Here is a 6,740-nt window from a genome sequence, read left to right as displayed (position 1 = left end):
CCCCATGGGTGTGTGTTATGGTCGTGCGTCCCCTGCACTTAAACTTTAAGTCAGTATTGTCCACGGGTTGGCCATACGGGCGTGTGCCATAGCCGTGCATATAAGTCAGTAATGTCCACGGGTAGGTCACACGGGCGTGCGTCATGGCCATACCCTAAAGTCAGTGTTGCACACGGGCTAAGGGCATGGGCGTGTCTTGAGTCACACAGGCATGTGGAACCCTATGGCATGAACTTTTCCAAGTTTTTCTTAAGTTCTCAGTTTAAACTTAAATCATCTTGAATGTATGTTTTGGGTCTCGTAAGTCCTATTAAGGGAAAGATTGAGTATGAAATGAAAATTTTTAAATTGATTAAAATTTTATGGCCCAATTTTACATGCGTATGCTTGAGTTAAGTCTGGTGACACCTCGAACCCTGTCCCGACGTTGGATACGGGAGAGGGGTGTTACATAATGATTTAGATCTTCACACTTATCAATACTTTTTTAAATTTGGTGTCACATCTCATCACGTCAATAAATCTTTTATGGTATATATTTCTAGATTCATTCTAGAGCTTAGAATAAAAAATCTTAGACTACGATACCACTAAATGGAATATCTCATACCCGACCCGAATGCTGGGTTCGAGCTTTGAGATGTCACATTCGTTGTCGGAGCAACTACAAACAATTACCATTCAATTTAACCTTTTTTTCATGATATTAAGAGCTTACAAAAGCTTTTTTACTAATCGAAACTGAAATAAAGTTTAATTTGTAAATTTTTAAAATTTTAGGATTGACGTGATAACTTCAGGAATTCTAGATCGTGACGTCACTCACATCTGGTTCTCGTCGCAATGTGAATGATCCGACATCATGACGTGAATTATGTTTTCAAATACATCAAACTCAAAATCAAACAGCTAGACACTTTCTTTATCACTTCATTAACTCACCTATGTACATGACATACTATATACCATGAAATTTATTTTACACTCATTTTTTCCCAAGTTTTGATAATGTGATGAGATGTGCCGAGATTGCCACTTCATAGGAAAACTTCAATTCCATATTTCACCTATGCATTGAAAAATAACGCAATAAGATTGTGAAATCTTAGTAAGTACCCATGAATTTAAATTTTACCATTCTTTAATTTAATTAATAGTAACAATATTCCTAATATAATTTCATGAACATATCATTTAAATCAAGAGATTATGCAACATATTTACCAAATTTACTAATACTTTAATTTACTAGATAATCAGTTCATGCTTTAACATAGATTGTTATTAGAATTCACTTACCACTTATCTTTCTTTAACACTTATGTCATTAATCACAAAACTCTCTTTCTCAAAATTCTTTAATCACTTACCAGTTATCTTTCTCATGAGTCGATAGCCCATAGTAGACTCATTTGAAAAAGTAAGATGCGGAAATAACATTGTAATGCACCAACAGGCAAAACCATTGAAATGCTCTAAAGAGCCACTATCACTTGCACCAAAGTGCACTTTCATTTGCACCGAAGTGCCACAATCATCTGCACACAGGATAATTTCCTAATTGCATGTAATCTATATCCAACATGTTCATAACTTGTCCACTTGGGCTTTATATTGACATTTTCACCACTATCACTTATCATTTAATGGTATATAAAACTTTACACATCTATAATTTAGTCCTTATTTTCATAAAAATCAATATTCATTAAATTAACATTTTAATATCACTTAGAATTAAATTCACTATCATAAGCACTTCACTAAAAGTCTCCATAAATACTTTAATATAGATATCAAATTTTCGTCACTTTGCTATCTAGTCTTATTTCAATAAACTTTACTTCACTTCATTTACTTTACATTTTTTTCGATTTATTTTCTACTAGCATATATTTTCATTAATCATCATCCTCCCACTTATTATTCACTTTATTTATACATACCATTACACTTGAGTATGTTATTTCAAAATCTTAATACACTTAGTCACTTTTGTGTATTTTTCAATTTGGTTCTTTTCAATATGAAATTCAAGTATCACTAGAAATTCACTTAAATATCACTTCAGAAGTAATTCACTAACACTTAAAACTTCATTTCAACTCTTTCTCATAATATTTTATTTCACACTTAAACTTTTTTGTAATGCCTAGAATTTTAAGTTTTGAATGTCTTGGGTTTTGTCATTAAATGTGTTCAATTTGGGTGGATAAGAGCTTGGTAGATTTTCTTAAGGTCCGGGGTTCTAGTCTCCTTCGGTGTAAGGGGTATTTTGTTTTGTTTTATTGAGGTTGTGGAGGAGTTTAAATTTAATTTGAACTCTTCCGTAGTTATCTGGTTAGTTGTGGGGTGAGGTTAGTTCCTCTTTTCAAGGGGAAAGAGTGTGGATGGTTATTATTTTTTTTTTTAAAAATCATTAAGTCTTCTTCATGTTTCTTTTTTTTTGTTCTTTCTCTTTACTCTTTATTTTTCTTCTTTATTTTTCCTAGCTGCCATTCTGTTCATTTCTGGTTAAAATATTACCATCCATTTATGACTTCATTGCTTCTATTCTGTGTTGATTCGTTTTGGGTTGGGTGTTAAGAGTAGTCATTATCTTTCGTTAGGTTTTTTTTTTCGTTTTAGGAATTGTTGCAAATTGGGGGTGTTGGTTTTCTTTAGAATGGAAGGGTCTATTAACTATGTTATTCATTTTAATGCTAGATTAGGGGAGAATCATGAGTCGGGTGGTGTTCCTTCAGTGGGTTAGACGTTGCGTGGTTGCTGGTCGTTGATGGTAAGTGTGCGAATGCGTTGGATGCTATTTTGAGGCTATGTTCCTGGATAATTCTTGTTTGAGTTTCCTAAATTTTTATTAAAATTGAGCGTTGGAATGTCGATTTTAGGTGTTGGGAATCTAGTGGTTGCATTCATAGAAAAATCAAACCAGGTGTGTAATGAGGAACCCGAAAAACAACAATCGACGAAAGCCGAAACCGAGGCCTATAGACACCACACAGCCATGTGCCTAGCCATGTGGTAGGCCTTGTGTGACACATGGGTGTGTGACAAGCCATGTGCGAAGCTGTGTGTGACACACGGGCTAGGCTATTTTTGGCCTTGTGGGCTACACGGACTTATGGGCCCAAATTTTAGAATTTTTCTCTAGGGTCGCATATGTCGTCCCGATTGATTGTAGGCCTTTTATGGGGTCAGTATGTGTGGTATATGCCTTAAAAAATGAAATTTGTCACTCTATTAGATGAATTTGATGTAAATGATATCTACATGAGTATAGTGTAATATGATATGTATGATATATTATGTTATGTATGAGCATGTTTAGTATTTTTTACATGAGCATACATGTAATATACGTTCTGGTATCTGTTATTTTGTTTTATCTGATGCTCTGTCTGTATCTGGCTATAAGGCGGGTTATGTTTTATGAGAAGGAAGTATTCTATGTAAGGCGATATTTCACCAATATACTCGCACCAATGCTGCAATTATTCTGAAAAGTGTCGTATGTATGTATGATCTATTCTGTTATGTATGAGCATGTTTAGTATTTGTTATACAAGCATGCATGTGATATACATTCTGGTATATGTTATTCTATTTTATCTGATGTTCTGTCTGTATCTGGCTATGGGACGGGTTATGTTTTATGAGGAGTAAGTATTCTATGTAAGGTAATATTTCGCCAATATATTGGCAGCAATGCTGCGATTATTCTGAAAGTGTCGTATGACCTCTATAGGTTTGTAGGGCTAGGTGGGTGTTTAATACTCCACATGGTGTGATGGGATAGTCAGAGTTGGTGTGTAGAGGATGAGGGTAGGATTTTGCATAGTTGTATGTGTGATTCTGTTATAATTCTAATTCTGCAAAAGGTTTACGTCTGTATCTGTTCTTCCACAAGATTGAATCTGAATTTATGTTTATGTATGTGTTACACACTGAGTTATCAAAACTCACTCTCTGTCTATCTGATAATTTTAGGTAACCCTCAAACTTAGGCGGGTCAGTGCAATGGGAGCTCGGTTGTGTCCACGTTACCATCAAACTATTTTTACGTTAGTTTGGCTTACTTAAAATTCGGTTTTGGGAGTTCTATATAATTTAGACTCTCCAGAATTTTAGGACTATTTTTGATTTTGGAATTTTATTTTGGTTTTTTTAGCATAATGATTAATTAAACGGTTTTTATGAAAATGACAATTTTTGTTAAAACGACTTTAAGTTAAATAAATATATCAGCACGTTTCCAAACAAATTGAGCATACAAAGTAATAACGATTTATGATAGTTTCAAATAAAAAAGAAGTCGGATTTGTAATGTTTCTTCGTAACACTTTCGGATTCAGCCGTAACATCTAGGCTGAGTTTGGAGTGTTACATTTTGTACACTTTTCAGTTTAGTCTTTATTAGCATGAAATTTATTTTTCACTACATAAGCACTTTAAATCAATTCTCTTCCATTTAACACTTCACTTGAATAATTCTTTGTAATATTTTTAGTACTTCTTGTTATTTCTAAGTATCTTGCAATCTAGTTCTTAATATTTTGAAATTTCAATAATTCTTGTAATATCCTTCTAACTTCACCTTTCATTCAAATTCACTATCACATAACACTTTAATCAAATAATTTATTTTAATATATTATTTCATAAATCAAATTTTTATGCACTTCACTTCTCTTGTTTCAATTATTAATTTCACAAAATTCACAATTTAGTCCTTAGCATCATGGAAATCCCATATTTACTATAATTTCACTTTAACATCACTTTATGTTCAATTTACCATTATATCTCTCTTCAATTAATCTTTTTATCATAATATTTTATCACACATATCAAATTATTTTACATTTTATTTTACTAGTTTATCACAAATTCCATAAATTTTACATTTTAGTCATTGGGTAATAAGAAAATTTAGGGTACTTACCTCTCTCAACCTTAATCAATTGTTTTTCTCTTTTCTTTACCACTTGAATCATTTCCTCTATCTCTCTCTCTTGTTCTCTTGATTTCAAGCCTTAGCTTGATTTTCTCTCTACTCCAATTCTATCTATGTTGAATCTAAATTGATATTCATGTTCACCATATTCTTTTTATCATTTTTCCCTCCTGATGGCTATGAAAATTCTTTTGATTTCTAGATGAAAATGGTTAATTTTGTTAGAAATGACCAAATTGCAATGAAAGTAAAACTTTCTTTTCTTCAAGAATGGTACACATGAGCTTAAAAAAAAGATGGAGAAATTTCCATCATATTTTCTTTTTATTTTCTTAACCATTAACTAAATAATAAAATATCTTATATTAAAATAATAATAAAATAATCTTAACCAATCAAAATCTAGCACCAATATTTATAATCATCATGATGTTTCATAATAGTTATCCTAATCGGGAAATGACTATTTTTCCCTCCAACATTCTTTACAATTCCTTCATTCAACCATCACTCAATTTGGTAAAATTGTGATTTAATCCCTCATATTTCTTCATTTATTCAATTTGCTCCCTACTTACTAATTTTGTGTCACAAGAAATTAGTTATATTAAAATTTGGTCCTTCAACTTTCTCATAATTACATTTTAACCCCTCTAATTTTGAATAATTATACTTGTATCTTAAAAGTTTTCACATCTTTATGATTTAATCCTTGCCTTAAATTAATATATATTATGACTTATTAATTTAACTCCCCTTGGCATCCATCAACCTTCTTTTTCATCAATTATATTTTTTATTTTACTTTATCGAAGAATCCATTATGCATAATTTTCACTTTATACTACTTTTATAATATAATGATTTTAGGGGTGTTAAAGGTAATGTCGCGACATCAAATAAGTGACATCATTGCCTCGCGAGTTGTTCCAACATTGTGCACAACTTTGTCTCACTACATTGTTTAAATTCATTTTTTGTGTTTGAGAGCTCTTTTTTTTACCCTAGACATTTCCAATTACCCACAAAATGATTCTATATGATTTCAAATTGTTTTTAATTGAACTTCTCTAATTTTATTAAATTATTTAAAACTCGAATTTTTAAGTAACTCCAAGATTTCCATTTCATATATACTTCGATAGCATCTCTCATTCATACCGTACGTCAGAACGAGTGGGGGATGTTACATTGTTTACCCCTACTTTTTAAACTAAAAAGTCTCTTAATCGTTTTACCTTCTAAGAAATATCCACATTATAATGCCCCTTATTCGGTTCAAAGATTGGCTCAAATTTGGGATGTTACCTTCAATGTTAGAGCATCAACGATCATTAATGGTTGATCATTACAAGTTTTGATTCCATAGTCTCTCTTATGAACATCGAATAAAGAATTTATTTACTACTGCTTCCAATTCGTTTGTCTAATGTCAACACTTTGTCATATTCATTTCTAGCTAAAATAACTCAATTACAAACTTATAAACAATTTCTAGCTTCTAAGGCACGCAATACTTTTAACCAGGTACATACCATCCATATCATTTTTAAAATAGATATTTCTTTATCAAAAATACTTTTTGATAATAATATTAAACACTTAAAATCTTAAATCAAACCGAATTTTACAAAAATATTCTTCTCAAAATCATCTATCAAAATCAATGCTAACTAACCATAATCTAAGTCATCCATCCACTAAATTATAAAGTGGTTTAAGCACTGAAAAGAGTAACTTTTCAAAAACATTCTTCTCAAAATCACTTATCAAAAGAAATACTAAC

Source organism: Gossypium hirsutum, chromosome A10 (genome assembly GCF_007990345.1).
Source record: "Gossypium hirsutum isolate 1008001.06 chromosome A10, Gossypium_hirsutum_v2.1, whole genome shotgun sequence".
In the NCBI taxonomy this organism is placed as follows: domain Eukaryota; kingdom Viridiplantae; phylum Streptophyta; class Magnoliopsida; order Malvales; family Malvaceae; genus Gossypium; species Gossypium hirsutum.
This window is presented reverse-complemented; position numbering follows the sequence as displayed.